Raw genomic sequence first — 22,839 nt, 5'->3', positions numbered from 1 at the left:
GCTTTTGCTCTTCCAGTGTTGTTACTTTGGTGGTGAGGAAAACCTGGCCTAAAAGACACATTAGAAATGGAGAAATCTTATCCTACAACCTACCCCATGTAGGTCTGGTAGTGGGATATGCAAAATGCCTGCTAAGTTGTTTTAAACTGTTTTTAACATTGTGTTTTAATTGTTGTAACCCACTTGGGGACCCTGGGCAAATGAATTTTTGTTGTTGTTGTTGTTGTTGTTGTTGTTGTTAGAAGAAGAAGAAGAAGAAGAAGAAGAAGAAGAAGAAGAAGAAGAAGAAGAAGAAGAAGAAGCCAAAGTCACCGATCAAATGTTGAACTCATTCAGAATAATTCATTTATCATCGTTTCTACTCCAAATTTGGCATGGACTGTCCTCAAACATTTCTTTCCTATATTTCCAAGTTTCAAATCAATCTGTTGAATCGTTTTCTAACTATACATTTTAGAACCTATTGCCCCCAATTTTTCATTACAATGGCAGAAGGCACTTCAACCAACTCACCCTTAACTCAAGGTCACAACTATGGTCCTATAACTAATAAATAGCTTTATGTTCTAGAACTGAATAGCATAGACATTTGACGTTTTCTAAAGTTTCGGAGAACAATACTGACTGGAGGAAGTTTCAAAATGGGCTTTTTTTCAACTTCTATTAGTTGTGAGAAATTCAGACAAACACTTAAAGGATATCTGCAGACCACTGTTATGTTGTAGGTTGATGTCCACATGTAGCCTATAAATTCTACATGCAACTTTCTACAGTAGTGAACATTTCTGAAGTACTTAAAAAATCCATTATTTTCAGTAGGTCATCTATTTTATAACAATACAGCGTGCTATAGAAATATCTAACAATATTTCATTACATTACCCCAGAGCAAGTGATAAATTTCAGATAATTTTAGCAGGCATCCATCTGCCTGCATCAAAGCATCTTCTCTGACACCTTTTCCCCAGCTTTTGACTTGAAATTTAAGCTTAACTTCTAATTGCATAGATGATGACATTTAGATGATACCTGGCTCTATAATTATCATGTTTCATAATTTACTTGTCATTCAAAAGCATCTAGCTATGAGTTGGCATATGAAATTTCAACATTATCACTGGGTTTGTTATGTGGGTAGAGAGGTGCCTATCTTCTCACTCAGAGCACAAATTCAGAGAGAGGATTGTGTGTGTCAGGCCTGCTGATTCAGCACATCCAACACCCTCAAGCTTTATGGTTGACTGTGGCAATCTCTATTTCGATTTCTGCTAAGTTCAAACAGTAGCATCGTTAACTAAATTTAGACCATTTATTTGATGCTCTTACTGAAGATCCCTTTAAAGATGGTAATATGCATCACATTCCATTTTTAAAAATATATTTTATTAAATTTCCAGAAATTTCACATATACATTCCAATAGATAATAGATTTTTGTTTTGTTGACTTCCCATCCCATTTTCCATTGTGTTTTTCACTTCTCTCCTTTGCTGCACCCTATCTTCTCTCTCTTATATCATAACAATAATACAATAATCTCTAATTCCTTCTGTTGCGCAAATCCTGTTCACGAATTCAACATACTATATTTCTTCAAATAGTCCAAAATGGCTTCCATTATTTCATAAAGCAATCATCATTAGGTTGCATGACTTATTTCAAAATGTGGTAAGCCAACCTTGCTGCGTTTGGGGGTCCTTCTGTTCATGCTATGGAGTGGGGATCTGCTCTGATGGCACCATTGAACATTATGACTTAGCATTGTCTTTCAAAGTTTGTTTAGGACACCCAACTTAAACCCAAATATTTCCAGGAGGTCAATGGTTCCCGCTTGGTTGTTGACCAGTGATGATAGCCATGGTAGACTCTGTCATTTATGACACACTGATATTAATTTCAAATGTCAGGGCTTCTGAAAGCTTGATTTTAGTGGACATGAGAGAAGAGGGTTGGATAGGATGGGAAGTTATGTGAAAGAAGGGTTAGATCTTTCCTTATGTGCCATATCTCCAGGGCAGAGATGTCACCTTCAAAGCTGTTAGAAGACTCAATGGAAAAAGAAAATACCGATTTCTGTAGTGCACCTGTTTTGTTTTGCTTTTTGCCTTAGGTAAAGAGGTTTCGATTGGGAAACTGGCACAGGAAAGAAAGGAACAGGCAGATCTGTCAATTTTTGCTTCTCTCTGTTTCTCATTTTTTCCTCAGTGTTAAGTTTGGTTCTCCACATTCATCTACATTAAAAAAAAAACCTTCTCACATGAATTGCTCATCATTTTAGTACACATTTCTCTTAATTAACACATTTTTGCAAGCAATTTCTTCTATTAGAAATGCATTTTTTTGTATGCTGTTTTCACCTACATATGCATTTTTGGCAAACTTTCCTCTAACATTATTTTATATACATTATCTGGGTGAATGGCATGAGAAATTTAAGAGAAGAGTGAGCTTTGATGAATAGCTGTGCTTCAGTTTCCATGTTCTGGGAAGTGCAAACTGGGTAGCTTCACATTAAAATACAAACCAAGCCTAATTGCTTTCTCACCCATTGTCACAGGTACTTTGGCTCTGAGAAACGTAGAAGTCACAATGATTGCAAAGAGAGAGAGAGCCCTAAAGCTATGTGCTGTTGAGGTATTTCAAGACTGCTTATGGACTCTTCTTTCCTCTTTGGTCTTTACAGATGTTAAATGGATCTTATGTTAGGTTTTCACAAGCCATGACAAGCTTGGTTGGTTTCCGCGACTGTCCTGATTGAAAAATAATATGAAGCATGGGATTATAGCATCAGTGATAGCAACTGAGCTTCAGGAATGATAACTATAGATGCCCCTTCCCCCCCCCTTTCATTGAATTTATCACAGCCTGCAGGTAGGAAATGGAATACTGATCATGAGAAACAAGATCCTACTGAAATTTGCTTTTCCCATGCAGTTATAAAATTGTTACACCCTTGGGATTTGTCTGTCTTAATTTATTTATTTCTCTTTTTCTTAAAAACAAAAACAAAAAACCACACACACACACACACACACTGTTGAGTCTGCCTGTACACCTCTTCGAGGCAATTATATTGTTATGCAAAGTATTTTAGAATTCTTATCTCACTCACCCATCTCTGAAATCAGCCTGTGCTGTACGTCATTATCATCTTCATTTTTTACAATGCTGGAGCAAATAGATTTGGAGCTATCTCAACATGCCAGGGAAGAACAGCAGGGTGGAATTCAATTTACACTTGAGCCAATGCTCCTGTACAGAGTTTTCACTTCATTAGCCCAGCAATCGGCAGGCTAGAGATTCTGATAGAGATTTGAGGCCAGAATCCTGCATAGACTTTAACGAGGATGGATTTAAAGGCCATCTCCAGTGAAAAATTATTTTTCATTCAATATTTATATTGAAATGTGTTGATTGTTAATAACCACCACCAACATCTCTAAGGGGCAGAGATGGTGGCTGTTATGAACTGGATACAAAGACTTCATCCCATGAACCAAAGTACCTATTGCTTTTAGAGAGTTCTGCTGGCAGAAGGGTAGCAGTTGATTTTTTCATTGATTTCCTCCTTGCCTCCCCCTATGTAGTTCCAGCTTATGTAGCACCCTGCTTGTGGTTAACGCTTAGCTGGAATGAAATATTCAACGCAGCAATAGAGAAATTAAAATAATAATTTATTTGTCAGACAAATAAATGATAGGCACAGTGGTATATGGTTACCAAAGCTCTGCCCCTTTCAGCCCTGATGGCCAGCACTTATATTTCCTCAGCCCAGCCCCCTTGCTCCTCCTTTGGCTGCCTCTGTCCAATCAGCCTGGTTGAAATTCCTATTGGCTGTTTGCTAGAACCAATCATAAAAGATACACCCATTTCCTATTACCTTTTATGGGAGACAAAGAGCTATATTTCCTTCTATCCATAAATGGCAGACAAGTAGCCATATATCTTACATTTGCCTTGACAAGGCACCTTAATTACCAGATCACCTTTTGCCCCTGTTGCCCCTGCATTCCAAAACAAATGGCTGAAACAGATGGCTCATGGTATTAAATTCTATCTAAACAGAGATCTTGGGTTCACATTCCCACACACCATCAATGAAATAAGAATCTAACATAAGAATCTAACATTTCTTACTTTCTAAATCCTTTGCCTAATTACATTAAGCCAACAAATTTCATACATAGCATAGATAGCTTTTTAGAAGAAAAGGCCTTTGCAACGTAAAAAGGAACTCAGTAAAAAGAAGCCTCTTCAGTTTACAGGAGAGGACTCTCCTGCATGTGAGTGTCTGAGGGCCCTGCTCCTTCCTGCCACTCACCATCTGGCCTGGGGCGGGGCCTGAAGCCTCATAAAGGACTGCTGGACTCTGCTGCCCAGGAGGACTCTCCTGCATGTGAGTGTCTGAGGGCCCTGCTCCTTCCTGCCACTCACCATCTGGCCTGGGGCGGGGCCTGAAGCCTCATAAAGGACTGCTGGACTCTGCTGCCCAGGAGGACTCTCCTGCATGTGAGTGTCTGAGGGCCCTGCTCCTTCCTGCCACTCACCATCTGGCCTGGGGTGGGGCCTGAAGCCTCACAAGGACTGCTGCGCTCTGCTGCCCAGGAGGACTCTCCTGTATGTGAGTGTCTGAGGGCCCTGCTCCTTCCTGCCACTCACCATCTGGCCTGGGGCGGGGCCTGAAGCCTCACAAGGACTGCTGCGCTCTGCTGCCCAGGAGGACTCTCCTGCATGTGAGTGTCTGAGGGCCCTGCTCCTTCCTGCCACTCACCATCTGGCCTGGGGTGGGGCCTGAAGCCTCACAAGGACTGCTGCGCTCTGCTGCCCAGGAGGACTCTCCTGTATGTGAGTGTCTGAGGGCCCTGCTCCTTCCTGCCACTCACCATCTGGCCTGGGGTGGGGCCTGAAGCCTCATAAAGGACTGCTGGACTCTGCTGCCCAGGAGGACTCTCCTGTATGTGAGTGTCTGAGGGCCCTGCTACTTCCTGCCACTCACCATCTGGCCTGGGGCGGGGCCTGAAGCCTCACAAAGGACTGCTGGACTCTGCTGCCCAGGAGGACTCTCCTGCATGTGAGTGTCTGAGGGCCCTGCTCCTTCCTGCCACTCACCATCTGGCCTGGGGCAGGGCCTGACGGGCCTCACTGGAACAGTTGCTGTTACTGCTGGAGGGGTGCAGAGTGCTTTTAAAATGTTTTAAAATTTTTATTTTGAATTTTTTGTATGTGGGGGGGGGTGCGGTGGATGTTTATTGGGCCTGGGAATTTGTTTGATTTTATGTTTTTGTAATTTTTGTAATTTCTATTGTTTTTTGTTTATATTGTCTTATTTGTGTTTTTTTGTTTGTTTGTTTGTTTGTTTCTTAAAGGGGTTATTTTGTTCTTAAGGGGAGGGGTCAGGGCTGCCGGGGAATGGGCCCCAGCCCATAAAATGGCTGGGATATGCTTCACAGGGGGGAATGCACTGGGACAACCGATCTCAGTGATCACGGGTAGGAGGAGGAGTTACGCTAAGACCAGACCATGTCATTACAGAGGAGGCAGGTTTAGTCGTTGTCTGAGGACTATCCCTGCCTCTGGGTCTGGTCCTGACCGGATGAATACTAGAATCAGCAAGGGATACCCACATGACCTGAAAGTGTTGCTGTGCAATGCCAGGTCAATGATTCATAAGACCACTGCCATCCATGACTTGATCATGGATGGAGGACTTGACCTGGCATGTGTAACAGAGACTTGGTTGGATGAAGCAGATGGGCCTGTCCTTGCCGCTGCTTGTCCACCAGGTTTCTCTTACGCACAGCAACCCAGGTCATGTGGGCGGGGAGGGGGGGTTGCAGTGATTTTTAGGAAGTCATTAGTTTGCACCAGGCGTCCTATTGGGAAGACCCAGTTTTCTGAGTGCATGTTCTGGAAGTTGGGCAATAGGGGCAGTACAGGATTCCTTTTGGTGTACCGACCTCCCCGCTGCACCAAGGATTCCCTGCCCGAGCTGCTTCAGGTCGTGGCGGATGTTCTCCTGGAGACACCTAGCTTGGTCGTCCTAGGGGATTTTAACATCCATGCCGACACGACCTTACAAGGGGCCGCTCGGGACTTCGTGGAAAGCATGGCCTCCATGGGGCTGTCCCTGAATAAGTCTGGCCCAACCCATAGCCGCGGACATGCCTTGGACCTGGTGTTTACCTCTACGGATGTTGGTGATCTGACACTAAGTAAAAGCGAAACGAAAGAAGTGCCATGGTCAGATCACTTCCTGGTGCAACTGGACTTCTCCGCGACCCATCCCCTCTGCAGGGAGGTGGGACCGATTCGGATGGTCCGCCCCCGCCACTTAATGGATCCAAATGGTTTCCAGAGAGTGGTTGGGGATGCTTTATCCCATGTTGATGGCCTTTCAGCCGATTCCCTGGTGGCCCGCTGGAATGCGGAGTTAACCAGGGCTATTGACTGTTTGGCTCCGAAGCGCCCTCTCCGATTGCATGAAGCCCGGAGAGCCCCGTGGTTTTCCACGGATCTGAGGGCAATGAAACAATCGTTGAGACGGCTAGAGCGCCGGTGGCGGATAACTCATTCTGAATCTGACCGGACACGGGTTAGAGCTCAATGTCGAGCCTACCAAGTGGCGATAGCGACGGCGAAGAAGACTTTCTTCACCGCCTCTATTGCATCTGCAGAAAACAGCAGCAGGAGACTCTTTCAGGTGGTTCGCAATTTAGCGGAACCACCTGTAACATCGGGGCCCAGTACGGGCCACATGTTCTCCTGCAATGATTTTGCAAATTTTTTTGCAGATAAAATCGCTCAGATTCGGGAAGAAGTAGACTCCACCGTGGGAGCAGGGCCGGGGCGGGAGAGTGCTAGAGTCCTGTCTGGTCAAGTTGTGTGGGATCAATTTCAATCTGTTACCTCCGAGGATGTGGACAGGCTGCTTGGACGAGTGAAGCCAACCACCTGTCTCCTGGATCCTTGCCCATCCTGGCTTATAAAAGCTAGCCGGGAAGGACTGGGCGATGGGCTTCGTGGGGTGGTGAATGCTTCCCTCCGTGAGGGAGCCTTCCCAGACCCGCTGAAAGAGGCGGTTATTAAACCGCTTCTTAAAAAACCATCTTTAGATGCGGCCACGATGGCCAATTATCGCCCAGTCTCAAACCTCCCATTCTTGGGCAAGGTGATTGAGCGAGTGGTTGCTGAACAACTCCAGGCACGCCTGGAAGAAGCGGACCATTTGGATCCCTTCCAGTCGGGATTCAGGCCTCATCATGGGACTGAAACTGCCTTGGTCGCACTGGTTGATGATCTCCGGCGGGCTAGGGACAAAGGTGAGAGCTGTTTCCTAGTTCTGCTGGATCTCTCAGCGGCGTTTGATACCATCGACCATGACATCCTTCTGGACCGTCTTGAGGGGCTGGGAGCTGGGGGCACTGTCATACAGTGGTTCCGCTCCTTCCTCCTGGGCCGTGTTCAGAAAGTGGTGGTGGGGGATGAGTGTTCAGACCCCTGGCCGCTCACTTGTGGGGTGCCTCAGGGTTCTGTCCTCTCCCCCATGCTTTTCAACATCTACATGCAGCCGCTGGGAGCGATCATCAGGAGGTTTGGGCTGGGTGTTCATCAGTATGCAGATGATACCCAGCTCTACCTCTCTTTTAAATCAGAACCAGTGAAGGCAGTAAAGGTCCTGTGTGAGTGTCTGGAGGCGGTTGGAGGATGGATGGCGGCTAACAGATTGAGGTTGAATCCTGACAAGACAGAAGTACTGTTTTTGGGGGACAGGAGGCGGGCAGGTGTGGAGGATTCCCTGGTCCTGAATGTGGTAACTGTGCCCCTGAAGGACCAGGTGCGCAGCCTGGGAGTCATTTTGGACTCACAGCTGTCCATGGAGGCACAGGTCAAATCTGTATCCAGGGCAGCTGTTTACCAGCTCCATCTGGTACGTAGGCTGAGACCCTATCTGCCTGCGGACTGTCTCGCCAGAGTGGTACATGCTCTGGTTATCTCCCGCTTGGACTACTGCAATGCGCTCTACGTGGGGCTACCTTTGAAGGTGACCCGGAAACTACAACTAATACAGAATGCGGCAGCTAGACTGGTGACTGGGAGCGGCCGCCGAGACCATATAACACCGGTCTTGAAAGACCTACATTGGCTCCCAGTACGTTTCCGAGCACAATTCAAAGTGTTGGTGCTGACCTTTAAAGCCCTAAATGGCCTCGGTCCAGTATATCTGAAGGAGCGTCTCCTCCCCCATCGTTCTGCCCGGACACTGAGGTCCAGCTCCGAGGGCCTTCTGGCGGTTCCCTCACTGCGAGAGGCCAAGTTGCAGGGAACCAGGCAGAGGGCCTTCTCGGTGGTGGCGCCCGCCCTGTGGAATGCCCTCCCATCGGATGTCAAGGCGATGGACAACTACCTGACATTCAGAAGACATCTGAAGGCAGCCCTGTTCAGGGAAGTTTTTAATATGTGACATTTTAGTGTATTTTTTATCTCTGTTGGAAGCCGCCCAGAGTGGCTGGGGAAACCCAGCCAGATGGGCGGGGTACAAATAATAAATTATTATTATTATTATTATTATTATTTACACCCCCCTTTCCCAGCCAGCTGCTTTTCCCATTAGCTCTTCCCCAAAATTTATTGCCCTTAGGAAAATATGGCTAGAGTCTGATGAGAGGAACATGGTATTATTTTCTGTTAAACGATAAATCTTACTATTTACCAACTCTTAATTAGTGTTTTTGCAGCTTGATTGTATTCTGTTATTTGTAGGGTCAGTGTAACATTTGCTCCCAGCCTGGATTTCCCTTTTACAACTTTGAGAAACTTGTCTCCTGCTACTGCTATAAATCAGGGGGGCCCTTGTCCAGGGGAGCAGGAAGATAAACAACTGCCAGAGTACTTAGCCAGCTGGTTTCTGCCTGGCATGAAACATTTGCAAATATATCTTTAAGCTCATTTTAAAATACAGGCCTTAATCAGATGCCTCACTTGTGAAAGAGGAGGAGAAAATAGTTAGTTATCACCAATGTTTCCCTTGATACCTCAAGACAAGGCCTAACCAGGCCTGGACTTCACATTGCTTAATAACTATATCCCATACTTGTAGGAGTTAATGTGAATCTATATGCAATTTCCCCAATATGCATATTTCTGCAAAGCAATCCCCGTAATATAATGCATTTGGATTTGTTATTTACCCCACTGTGTGTGTGTGTATATATATGTGTGTGGGGGTGTGTGTATATAGTGCACACGATACCCTAGTATATGCATGTTTATACACACTACTTGGCAGGAGAACTGCACTGAAAAATTCAGAGAAGTGTGAATTTCGAAGTATTGCTGTGTTTCACTTCTCTGGTTGTTCTGGAAAGTGTGAATTAGGCAAATTTGCTTCAAACACTAGCAGAATTGAACCCCGTCCCATCTCTCACAGAAATCTGATCTTCAGCAATTTGCAGGTGAAAAAGGTTTATTAGACCATGAAAACCTGCAAGTTCCTGTATATCCACCTGCTATTAAATGCAAAGATACACAAACTGGCTGAAGGGTTGGCAACCCTGCTGCAAATCTTCCATACCAATCTTCTTGCTTACAGTACATTTAGATCATTTGTTTTTGGTAATACTGAAAAACCTATCCTTCATATTATGATAGCTGACAAAACTACAGTTCATTGTTTCTGAGCCAGTGGGCTGAGGCATAGGACAGAGTCGGCCTGTTATGTATGAGCTGTTGAGTCAAATAGTATATTACATATATTTTTGAAGCTTTGATCTGGCAACCATAGCTCCTTCACATTTTGACTTTACTTTCTCTAAATTAAGAAGAGTCCTTTAAAAATTTTGACAGATAAAAAGTGCCCGAGGCTGCTGCTGTGCTTGTTGTGTCAATGAGAGTCCCCTCCCCACCAAAATCTGGTGTGATGTGATGCATTTTTTAGAACTGAATGCTAGTGAAGGCACATAGGAAACGATACAGATCTTTCCCCCAGCCATATGGCCAAGGTGAAGTGTATGCTAAGAATTCCCAAATGCAGTTTGTTTACCTCACACAGTTCCATGGCGTGGCTCCATAGCTCAGGCAGCATCATTACAGAGCAATCCTAAACTGGCAGAATTTACACTAGCTTGAATTAAGCCAAAATCCATCCAGGAGTTGGGCTATTTCTGGTCTAAGCCTGGCAAAGGGGAAACAAGTCTTTTTTAAAGACTTACACCACCCTTTTTGCTGGCGCTAAGTTCTGTTGGGTTGTCAAGTCACATGACTGAGGGGGATGGAATTAGGATCCAGCATAAGTTCCCCTTGTTTGTTCTCAACCTGACCACTCCCCTGGAATGCCTATTTTTCAGGGTTTGCACCAGGTAAGATCTGATGGTCTCAGTTCATTTGCCTAAGTCCTGACTGAGTCAGGATGAGGGGCTTACACCAGTGTATCTCCAGCCGAGCTGGGATGTGAAGGCTATGCTGGCATAGCCCAGCTGCATCACGAACTGGCCAGCTGAGCTGAGGACCTGCAAGATACCAACTTGCTCATCCCAGCACATCTTGGATTTGGATTGTTCCTTTTGAGATGGAAAACCAGAGACAGATTCCTTAGCTAATGCATGAACTGGACTCAGACGGTTAGGGGCAAGCATATTCAGAGAAAGCTTGTGTTTCTACCAGCATGCTCCAATAAGTTTATGATGTTAGGGTAAACACAGGCCATATCTTTAAAGTCTCCTGCAGGGCAAACCTGCAAGAGAAATAAATCCCATAAAGATCAATTAGAATTACTCCCAGGAGAGTGTTTATAGGAGTGCAATTCTGATGGATCAATTTACAGCGGTCCCCATGTGGCAGCCATAATGCTTGAACTAGTCTTAAGAAATAACTAATTCGTCAATTGGTGGGTTGGGGCCCACTTGCGAGTCGCGACCTGATCCAAGGTGGGTTGCAGTAGGAGCACTATCACAATGCAAATGCTGTTGTTCTTGGCATCCGGCTGTCTTGAAAGACAATGGAGTGCACTTCCAGGGGTGAAGTCAAACTGCTCCGTTAGCAGCACCAAAGTGACCTGCCTGGGGCACAAACCTGGGCAGTGTGCATGAAGGTGAAATGGGTCCCCTCCCCAAATGTATGCTTGGATTAAAAGTGGGTTTGGGTCCGAAAAGGCTGAATATACTTGGTGCAGTAGATTAAGTCAGGATCTATTACATACAGATTTCATTCCAGTTCTGATAGTTGATTTGTACACCCTCATGCAGTTTTCAGATAGGTGTCTTTTGCTGCGGCTGCTATTTTATTGCTAATATTTTTTATCACATGCCTTTTTGAGGGCCGTGACAGTTTCTCTAAGTTGAGGGAGTTAGAGAGAGCTCCTCACAGCCCTTTAGAATAAGTTCTTAACTGGAAATGTTTACTCCTTCCCCTGAAAATCCCCAAAGAATTTCTCCTGTGCTGTGGATATTCTACATGTATTCCCTCATCTCTGTCACGCAGAGGAATCCTGTTGACAGGGCATAAAGAGAATTTATGTAATGTATAATTAAAGGAGCCATTTAGGCTGACATTTTTTCCCCCTTTTGGTGAAACATAGTTTGCTCATTAAGCAATGTGTGCATTTTCCAGTCAATTTTGTTAGTGCTGTGTGAGCGTAGGAGATGCTTAAATCTCCAGTGACTGAGCAGAAATGACCTTGCATGTGAACGATCTAAACCAATACCTTGTTGTTTTTTAACACTTGCAACAGCTTCTTCTTACATAATTGATTTACCAAACTTGTGCCAACAGTTATTCCTCTGTCAATTTGTTTCTCCACTTTAGAATTTCCTTTTGTGCATTTAAAGAGTTATAACCTGGAGATAGATAGACAGACAGATAGACAGATGATGATAGTTACAGATAGATGATAGATAGATGATAGATAGATGATAGATAGATAGATAGATAGATAGATAGATAGATAGATGATAGATAGATAGATAGATAGATAGATAGATAGATAGATAGATAGATGATAGATGGATAGACAGACAGACAGATAGACAGATAGACAGATAGACAGATAGACAGATAGATAGAGATAGATAGATGATAGATAGATGATAGATAGATAGATAGATAGATAGATAGATAGATGATATAGATAGATAGATGATAGATAGATAGATAGATAGATAGATAGATAGATAGATAGATAGATAGATGATATAGATAGATAGATGATAGATAGGTAGATAGATAGATAGATAGATAGATAGATAGATAGATAGATAGATAGATAGATAGAGATCATTTTGGAAGCATGACTGACACCGTCACCTGAGGAGCCCAACCACCACTTATCTGCAACTCGGCAGCAAGAGGAAATAAATATCAGATCCAGAGGCCCTAAAGATGTGCATAGAAACTGTAAAGAAGCATTAGCTGTCAAAGGTGACTTATGCGGTACTGGTGGCGGCATATTAGAGCAGCACTCCACAACCGGCTCCCTATTGCTTTGTTGGCTCAATTCAAGGTGATGATGACCTCTAAAACCCTAAAGGGTGAACAAGACCACCTCGTGAGGCAATCCCCTACCTACTTGTCTGGCAGTAAGTCTTACTTCTGGGTTGATGTGTTTAAGATTCCAAAGACAGCCCTAATGTTCCAGCAGCTATATCTCATGTTAAGGAGAACATTCTAAACTCAGGGAGGTGTTCTTGGTGGCTGCTCCTCAGTGCTAGCATTTAGTTCCCCTAGAGAAACGGTGCGCTGTAGCTCAATAGCCACACACAATTCTTAGCCTAATTTCATAACAGTCTGAGGAGCAGAGAGGGTGAGAAGAAGGGTGGGAGTGGAGGGAAAGGGACGGCAAAATGAATGGTGCAGCAGAAGGAGGCGAAAATAATTGTCTACTGTAATAATAGCAGTGGTCCAAGAGGCTGAAGCCTGCTCAGATATTTCCTTCACATGTTGGAGCAACACATTGCAGAGGAGAGGGGCTGCCATCTCTTGTGTCTCCTCTCACTGGGCCATCCATGTTTATAGCATAATGGTCTGTGGGAAAGGAACCTTGACACACACATACTGCACAGAAACTGTTGCTAGCTGCATTCACAATGTTGGAGGTGGGGCAAGTTCATACATTCCCACTTCCCCCTCATGCATTCACCCCTCACTCATTAAACTTTTTTTAAAAAAAACTTCTCATTTTTTTTATTATTTTTCAAACATTTTAACCAATTCAGTTCAATTTCAGTCTTAAGATTTAGACTTCCTAGTTATCTCCCGCTTGGACTACTGCAATGCGCTCTATGTGGGGCTACCTTTGAAGGTGACCTGGAAACTACAACTAATCCAGAATGCGGCAGCTAGACTGGTGACTGGGAGTGGCCGCCGGGACCACATAACACCTGTCCTGAGATATCTGCATTGGCTCCCAGTACGTTTCAAAGCGTTGGTGCTGACCTTTAAAGCCCTAAACGGCCTCGGTCCTGTATACCTGAAGGAGCGTCTCCACCCCCATCGTTCAGCCCGGACACTGAGATCCAGCGCCCTACTTAGGGAAGTTTTTAATATTTAATGATGTATTGTTTTTAACACTCGATTGGGAGCTGCCCAGAGTGGCTGGGGAAACTCAGCCAGATGGGCGGGGTATAAATAAATTATTATTATTATTATTATTATTACTATTATTATTATTATTATTCCCATCCTTACTCCCATGATGTTTCTATTAAAGCCATCCATTTACTGCCACATATGCAATAGTTCTCTAAAGCATGTATCCTACATTACATTCCTTTATCATTCTCATTCCTTTGCTTCTGTTTCAGGTCCTGCCTGCGATTTCATTTGACTATAATATTTTCTCGAATAACCCGAAAAGGGTCTCCATTCTTTTGCAAGCGTTTCTTCTTTCGGGTCTCTTATTTTGCTGTCAGTTTTGCCATCTCCACATAGTCCAATATTTTCAAAGTCCGCTCCTCTGTCATTGGAACTTCTTCTTCTTTCCATTTCTCTGCATACAGAATCCTGGCTGCAGTGGTAGCAAACATAAACATGCACACCAAACATCTGAATGGAAGGAAACATCTGAAGAGGGCTTGAGGTATGAACCAGGAAGCCCATGTTTCAAATCTTGCCTCTACCATTATGCTCAGTAATTGACCTGTGGTCCCATGCTCTCCATCTGAAATGTCGAGATTATATTGATCTCCCTTGGAGTGTTGTTGTAGGGATTACAGAAATGATATATGTGAAGCATTTTGAACCTGGGGAGGGGAGGGAAATGCCACACGTGTTCTCCCTCCCTCCCTCCCTCCCTCCCTCCCTCTCGATTCCCCTTCAGCTGCATAATCAACAGGCAACAACACAGTAGAATAAACAGGTCATATAAAATGAACTAAATTGGGGAAAAGAGGTGCTTTCTCTTTTGGTTTCTGCACAAAATCAAGAGAGTATACAGGTTGTTGTTGTTTAGTTGTTTAGTCGTGTCCGACTCTTCGGGACCCCATGGACCAGAGCACGCCAGGCACTCCTGTCTTCCACAGCCTCCCACAGTTTGGTCAAACTCATGCTGGTAGCTTCGAGAACACTGTCCAACCATCTCATCCTCTGTCGTCCCCTTCTCCTTTTGCCCTCCATCTTTCCCAATATCAGGGTCTTTTCCAGGGAGTCTTCTCTTCTCATGAGGTGGCCAAAATATTGGAGCCTCAGCTTCAGGATCTGTCCTTCCAGTGAGCACTCAGGGCTGCTTTCCTTCAGAATGGATAGGTTTGATCTTCTTGCAGTCCATGGGACTCTCAAGAGTCTCCTCCAGCACCATAATTCAAAAGCATCAATTCTTCGGTGATCAGCCTTCTTTATGGTCCAGCTCTCACTTCCATACATCACTACCGGGAAAACCATGGCTTTAACTATATGGACCTTTGTTGGCAAGGTGATGTCTCTGTTTTTTAAGATGCTGTCTAGATTTGCCATCACCTTTCTCCCAAGGAGCAGTCGTCTTTTAATTTCGTGACTGCTTTCACCATCTGCAGTGATCATGGAGCCCAAGAAAGTAAAATCTCTCACTGCCTCCATTTCTTCCCCTTCTATTTGCCAAGAGGTGATGGGCCCAGTGGCCATGTTCTTTGTTTTTTTTTTTTGATGTTGAGGTTAATCAGCATTATTATTCCATTCGTATAAAAATAAATGAAACTAGACAATGAATTGACAAGCTCTTCATAAAAGCCATCAAATGAGAGAATGAATATAATTCATACATAATGGCTACCTTTCCTTTATATTCTACCACAATTCAACTATGAAATAATTTGATTCTCTTGTGTGTTCCCCCCGCCATGCCTTCTTTTATTCTCGAGCGGTTGAAAAGGAGTAAACCACACTTGCATGGCTCTTGAGCTTCAGTCTTCCTGCTATATCTCCTTTCCTTTTTCACAATAGCCCCATTACACAGAACAGGAGTAGAGCAAAGTTGATGCTTAACAGATAAAAAAGGCACAATGAGGAAAATGAGCAGAGAGAAATTCCTGGTGCAACACTATTCACACACATTGCTCCTTTAGTAGATTAACATATTCAGCCTAATTAATCCATCAGCAAATTGCAGTGTGCAATTGAAATTACCTAGAATGATACAATCGCATATGTGTGCAACTAATAATATACTGTCGCACACCTGTTTGTTTTTTAAAGTTTGCACCCAATAAGCACTTTATTCATTAGACAATTATGCATCAACTTTTTTGGTCTGAATTGCGACAGTATTGGGGACAGGGCAATTCTAATTAAATGTAACAACACTCACTTACTCACTCACAATCCAGAGTCTATGTTCAGGCTCAAGAAGCTGAGAAAATGTAACACTTCAAAACAAATAATTTGAAAAGGTTAACATCAGGGTTGCCATATTACAAAAAGTGAAAATCTAGACAGAAAAGTTCACCTTTTTGGGGGGGAAAGTTGTTGAGCTATGTTTCATGTAGGCAGAAGTCTCATAAGGCAAAAGGTAGTTGCCAAAACAACCCCTATAACACATCGGTAACAAAACATGCGGCCTCTTGGTGAATTCACACTGCACACCACTGGCAAGGTCAAACAAGATAACCTGTTACATTCACCAAAATGTTCTGTCACAGTATTGGTGACATGTTAGGAAGGAAAACAAATCAGTCTGTGCTGCAAACCCAGAAGAACCAAAAGAAGAGTTAAAGGGTGGGAACAAAATGCTTGCCCTGACGGAATGATGAATGCAGTGCTACGTTAAATTCCTCCCAAAGCTACAGAATGGTATGGAAAAATTAATCTTGTAACAGTAAGGCGCACAGTGCATTTCAGTTGGTGCCCACCGTGTTTCTGGGCACTGAAAGAACAAACCTAAATAAATACGTCAACCATAATGCAGATCATTAAAAGCATAGGGATGATCTATAATAGAACAACCCATGGTATTAAAAACTCATTATGCATGGGACATACCCTAAAGCCCTCAATGAATCACGGTACAGTTACACCCAAATAATACACTGCAAAATATAAATTTTAATAAATATTAATGGATATTAAACATACGAAAATAATTTAGATCCTGCCATGTGCTTAAATCGGGGTGGTGAACCACAGGCTCTTGTGCCTGATCCTGATTTGATGCACCAAGCTTTTGTAGTTCACCACCAGCCTCTAATCCAATTTATCAGTGCTGGTAGCATCAGCAGTGTTACGTCAACTCTGCTTTAGCTGCTGGCATTGGGAACAGATTGGAGCACTTCAGAAACAAGGAGGAAGATACTTGTATACTTGAGATTTAATATATGGACCTTCCTCCCTCTCATTCTCTCTCTCTCTCTCTCTCTTTCTCTCTCTCTCTCTATATTTAAATGATAAGCAAGGGAACGCGGGTGGCGCTGTGGGTAAAACCTCAGTGCCTAGGACTTCCCGAGTTCGAATCCCCGTGGCGGGGTGAGCTCCCATCTTTCGGTCCCAGCTCCTGCCCACCTAGCAGTTCAAAAGCACCCCTAAGTGCAAGTAGATAAATAGGTACTGCTTTATAGCGGGAAGGTAAACGGCGTTTCCGTGTGCTGCGCTGGTGCAGGCTCGCCAGAGCAGCTTCGTCACGCTGGCCACGTGATCCGGAAGTGTCTGCGGACAGTGCTGGCTCCCGGCCTCTAGAGTGAGATGAGCGCACAACCCTAGATCTGTCAAGACTGGCCCGTACGGGCAGGGGTATCTTTACCTTTTAAATGATAAGCAAACTAAATATATGACTTCAGTGTTTCTAATCAGATTATCTTTTGTTCTGTGACAGGTAGAAAATTATACTGTGATGTACAAAAGGGTCTTTGATAAGGAATCAACATGCAAATACATGCATCTTTTTTCTACCAGCATATCCCATGAACCATGTAGCTTAGTGGCTAAGGTGTCATGTGTTCACAGGGAAAATAAATACTTAAATATTGAACTCCAAGTCATGCCCCCCTCATTCTAATCTCTGATGGCCGAAAGATACATTTCTATGCAAACGAGATTTTCAGCTGTGAAGATATGTGGCTGTTTCAAAAATCTTTTAGTATTCATTCATGCATTCATTCACTGTTTGCTATTTTAAATATGCTTTAATTTTCATTTTGCTGTTTTAAATACGTTTTTATTTTATTTTTAATTGTAGTGTTTTACTACTTTGCTGCTTGCTGACCTGTGTAGGATTGACATAATCAATGATAATCACCATCACCATTGTCTCACAAAGTTGTGAGTCTACCACACTGCTCTGAGATTTCCTGTGTTGCTTCCTCCCAACTGCCCCACAAACAATCAGTTTTCCTATTCTGTCAAGAATGACTTAGAAGCTAGGTGTTCCCATTCCCATTCCCATTTCCCCTGGCCTCCTTTGAAGTGAGGAACTGGTTTTCCTCATTCCTCCAGGGACAAGTCAAGTGTTGCAGGTCAACACACCCCAACACACCCACTAACACAGAGGTGTGAAAATAATACCAAGCACTGACGTGCATTGCAGTTTATTGAATCTGAATGACGAAGTGGAAAATAAAGGCATTTTAGAAGCTTCCTTAGACTTCTAAGCAGAAACACAAAAGCATATGTTCCATTTGGGCTGGCTGGCACCCTCCTCACGGTGCTAATATCAACGTTGCAAGTAAGTAAGGGCTAATGACCTACATTCCTGACTTCTATTAGAAAAGTGGCAGTCTGAGCGCATTTGTCATATAGAGAAGACTTAAATGGGGTGGTGTAATTGCTGCCGGCACTGGGGAGTGTTTTATCTCATCGTTGGCTGATGCTGAGTGTCGGGTCACGTTTTTGTGAAAAACGCAAGCGGAAAGTGCTCCTGACATGGACTTTTGTTGTGCATACAAATTGAAAGAATTACATTTGTGCAAAAGATGAAACTAGCTGGTTTTCATATGGTCGGCCACAAAAAAACCCAACCATGCAAAAATGAGCCTGCTCCAGAAGCTTTTAGTAACAGAGTTCCGTAGGAATGTCCATGGATTTCCATTGTGCATGGAAAGGCTTAAAATCCATACCAGTGTAGAGCCAGTTTCAGCCTTCCTCAGCCTGATGCCATCCAGGTAGTCTGACTGGCTGGGAGTGGTGGAATCAGGCTGGCCTACTCCTAGGGACATGGGTGGCGCTGTGGGTTAAACCACAGAGCCTAGGACTTGCCGTTCAGAAGGCCGATCGGCGGTTCGAATCCCCGCGATGGGGTGAGCTCCCGTTGCTCGGTCCCTGCTCCTGCCAACCTAGCAGTTTGAAAGCACGTCAAAGTGCAAATAGATTAATAGGTACCGCTCTGGCGGGAAGGTAAACGGCGTTTCCATGCGCTGCTCTGGTTCACCAGAAGCGGCTTAGTCATGCTGGCCACATGACCTGGAAGCTGCACGCTGGCTCCCTTGGCCAGTAAAGCAAGATGAGCGCCGCAACCACAGAGTCGGCCACAACTGGACCTAACGGTCAGGGGTCCCTTTACCTTTACTTTACTCCTCTGCAGTGAATTTTGTCTCCTATCTGAACACTGTGGGTTGGATGTACATAGGAAGGATCTGAAATACCTGTGTGCTAGCTCTTCACTTGCATTTAATGATGGTAATGTAGAATTGCCCACAGAGATTCAATTATCTTCAGACATAAAAGAACAGCATATACAGAGCCTGGAACTAATGTGGATAGTGATCACAGCCTTTTCTACTTTAAACCGAGGCATCAACAATGAGAAACTTTTTCAAAACTTCCAAGTGAAACATAACTTTTTTTGACAGATTTGGGAAACATGTATCTTAGGTAGCAAATGCAACATCAGTTAGGATTATGAATAGCTTGCGGCATCGGCTGAAATCCCTAAATACCGGTATACAAAAAGTGAAATCCTCTATTATATGGACGGACGGATGGACACACACACACACACACACACACACACACACACAGAGAGATTGCACCTTTAAATACCTTCCCTGGCCATGCTTTCATATTTGTTGTAGGAGAGAAAGTTTTTCCAAAGACATTGCAGGACCAGAAGTTGGTGTTTAGGTAACACATGGATTCACTCTTTTTAAAACCTGGTGGGTTTGTGCACAGGGAATCGCAAAGCCTTCTGCAGGACCACCTTCATTGCTGAATTGGGGCATATGAAGAAATTTGAAATTAAAACCGACTTTTCAATCCCACTCCCACAGCTTCGCTGCCACAACTTTGTGGGAAGGGAATTAAGATGTCAGTTATAAAGGTGATGCTCTGATGTGCAAGGTTGAAAGGATTTTCCCCTCCTAATGCTCATGGCTGAAAGCACTATTTTCTAGGAAATAACTTTCTGTGATCCTGGTGTGTAGAAGTCAATCAAGCGCTTTCTGACAAGTTGCAAAGGAGATGCTGTTTTGATGTTGTCGGGGCTAGAATGCATTTTTTAAAAAGATCTTGCCCAATCCTGCTTTCTACTTTTCGCTTTGAGGGTTCTTAAGTTTCACATAGCATACTTTGCATGAAGTTCCTGACACCTTTTTAATTAACTAGTTATCCCAACAAGGTCTCGTATCATGCCTTCAAGTTCTCTTAATTAATGTTCCTTTAGTGCAAATAAGATTTGGGAAATATACTGTTATCGGTTTGCAGGAGGCAAGGATCCCCTAAAATTCCTGGGGGCCGGGGTTCTCCCCACAGTTTATGAAAATAGTATATGTGGGGTCAGTGGATTTAGGATGGCCTAAAAGTAAGTCAAGCAAACATTCACACTGAATGGCATACTGACTATTTTGCTGGAAGATGCCCAGAGTGTCTGGGGCAACCCTGTCAGATGGGTGGCATGTTGTTGTTGTTTAGTTGTTTAGTCGTGTCCGACTCTTTGTGACCCCATGGACCAGAGAATGCCAGGCACTCCTGTCTTCCACTGCCTCCCGCAGTTTGGTCAGACTCATGCTGGTAGCTTTGAGAACACTATCCAACCATCTTGTCTTCTGTCATCCCCTTCTCCTTGTGCTCCCCATCTTTCCCAACATCAGGGTCTTTTCCAGGGAGTCTTCTCTTCTCATGAGGTGGCCAAAGTATTGGAGCCTCAGCTTCAGGATCTGTCCTTCCAGTGAGCACTCAGGGTGTGCATACACACAATAAAATTATGATGATTAATAATATTATTATTAGCAGTGGCTCTCTAGGGTTGTAGGCAGTGACCTCTCTCAGCCCTAAAGGGAACTGTCAGGGATTGGACCAGGGACCTTTTGCACACAAAACAGATGCTGTACCACTGAGTTATGGCACTTCTCCATAGTCTGATGATCTCCATGGGATTTACTGAGCTGTGGTCATAGAATCATGGAAGTGCATGGTGGAGATGGATGCCAATGTTGCGTGCCTGCTGTGCCGACTTTTGCTATCCAGAAAATGTCTGAACATTTCTGAAATGTCTGAAAAGTGCCAGTCTCCTGATGCAGGATAGGAACTGGGCAAAATGATTCATGGGATAGATCAGAACTCTATTTTTTAAAAAATAAATAAAATAAAAATAAAAATAAATTATTGGTTTTTCCGTATATACATCCTCTAACGATATTTCTCTAACAGTTTTCCATATTTTCCTACCCCCTCCCCTGGACTTCCCTCATACTCCCGTTTTGTTTTACTTCCATATTGTTCACCCTGCATATTTCCCCCCTCAAATTTTCCCAATACATATAATCTATTTATTATTATTATTCTATACAATTGCGACTGTTTACTCAAATCCTGCCAATGAGTCCAGTTCTTTATGTTGTCTCTTCATATATATTGTAAATGGTTCCCATTCTCTTTTAAAGTCTTTGTTGTCCTTTTCATGTAGTTTATCTGTTAGTTTTGCCAGTTCTTCATATTCCATAAGTTTCCCTTGCCATTGTTCTTTCCTTGGTATTTCTTCTGTCTTCCAAGCTTGTGCTAATATAATTCTTGCCGCTGTTGTTATGTACATAAATGATTTCCAATTTTCCTTTTTTATATCTTGATCTAAAATTCCTAGGAGGAATGCTTCTGGTTGAATAGATCAGAACTCTAAGGCTCCTGGATGTTATTATTTACCTTCCAGCTGGAAACCTAAGGTGAAATAAAAGCTCAAATTAATGCTGGTTACATTCACCTAAAGATTTTGACATAGAGGTAAAGAACCTGACAAGAAGCAGTACTACCTAATAATCATAATACAGAAAGCTGACAGATCATTTCCAAATACCTTACACCTAATCATAATATTTGGACATCATGTAGGTTTTTATTTTTTTAAAAAAAAACCTAACCGGAGCAAGCAAATTACCCTAGTCAGCCTCCTCTCCCCCCACAAAAAATATTCAAGATGTGATTGAGTTTTAAAAAACACCAATAAAGAAACAAGATGGAAAGGCAAGATATGGAATCTTTGTGGGATGATTCAGCCTCTCATAACCACCATGCTTGGCTCTAATTAATGCATGAAGGGGTTAAGATAATAGAATAAGCAGTCCTCCTAGACTGACCTAGGTCACACCCCTTCATCTTGGGTTAGCATAGCCTTTGTTCATCCTCTTTCCACCATGTAACTGAGGAAGGATGTCTGGGCTGATCTCTCCAAGCCCAGACTGTGTGGCTTAAGCACACTATCTTTGTGTTTTTATACAAATAATTTAGAAACATTTACCAATTTCGATGCTGTTAAACTGCCTGTGTTTTCTTGCTGCTGTATGAAAAAGGACAATAATTTGACCTTTGAAGAGTTTGTAAGTAAAACCATTTTCACTGTGTGGTTTATTTCATTAATAAAGTGGAAGAAAGGAAAAGCTTTGGCAGCAACTTAGAAGAGGATATTTTAAAGGTCTAACCATCTATATTTCCATGCTTTAGTTTGCTGCATATTTTGTGATTTTAAATCTCTGCTGGAGTTCTCTCACAGAGAGTTTTTGCCCCAAACCTGGATTTGGGCATCCAGGAAATTTTCCTTTTATTATTACCAAATAAAAACCAACTGACAACCTTTTTATGGTTGGTATGGAATATTAGAACATGTATTCCAAATCAGTTTGGAAAAGAAGACTGCCACATGGAATGCATTGAATGAGAACAGAATATAGATCCTTAATATGGGGACAGAGATGTTTGAGGATTATGATGTTTGTGGATCCATGTATGGAAGTGAGAGCTGGACCATAAAGAAGGCTGATCGCCGAAGAATTGATGCTTTTGAATTATGGTGCTGGAGGAGACTCTTGAGAGTCCCATGGACTGCAAGAAGATCAAACCTATCCATTCTTAAGGAAATCAGCCCTGAGTGCTCACTGGAAGGACAGATCCTGAAGCTGAGACTCCAATACTTTGGCCACCTCATGAGAAGAGAAGACTCCCCAGAAAAGACCCTGATGTTGCGAAA

At 43.3% G+C, this 22,839-nt stretch overlaps 1 protein-coding gene and 1 long non-coding RNA gene across 2 annotated transcripts in view; one reads left to right on the top strand and one right to left on the bottom strand.

Annotated features, from left to right (window-relative positions):
- Window positions 1-22,839, top strand: part of SH3YL1 (SH3 and SYLF domain containing 1) — a 474,176-nt gene that overhangs the window by 149,237 nt on the left and 302,100 nt on the right. The window lies entirely within an intron of this gene.
- On the bottom strand, window positions 20,978-22,442 carry LOC309338607. Its single transcript, XR_014154994.1, has 2 exons — window positions 22,114-22,442; window positions 20,978-21,536 (listed from the first exon to the last, which is right to left on the bottom strand). It is a non-coding gene; the product is annotated as an uncharacterized lncRNA (long non-coding RNA).

Source organism: Podarcis erhardii (genome assembly GCF_964252035.2).
Source record: "Podarcis erhardii genome assembly, chromosome: 3".
NCBI lineage: Eukaryota > Metazoa > Chordata > Lepidosauria > Squamata > Lacertidae > Podarcis > Podarcis erhardii.
The sequence above is the reverse complement of the archived record's forward strand: the minus strand, read 5'-3'. Positions and strand labels throughout refer to the sequence as shown.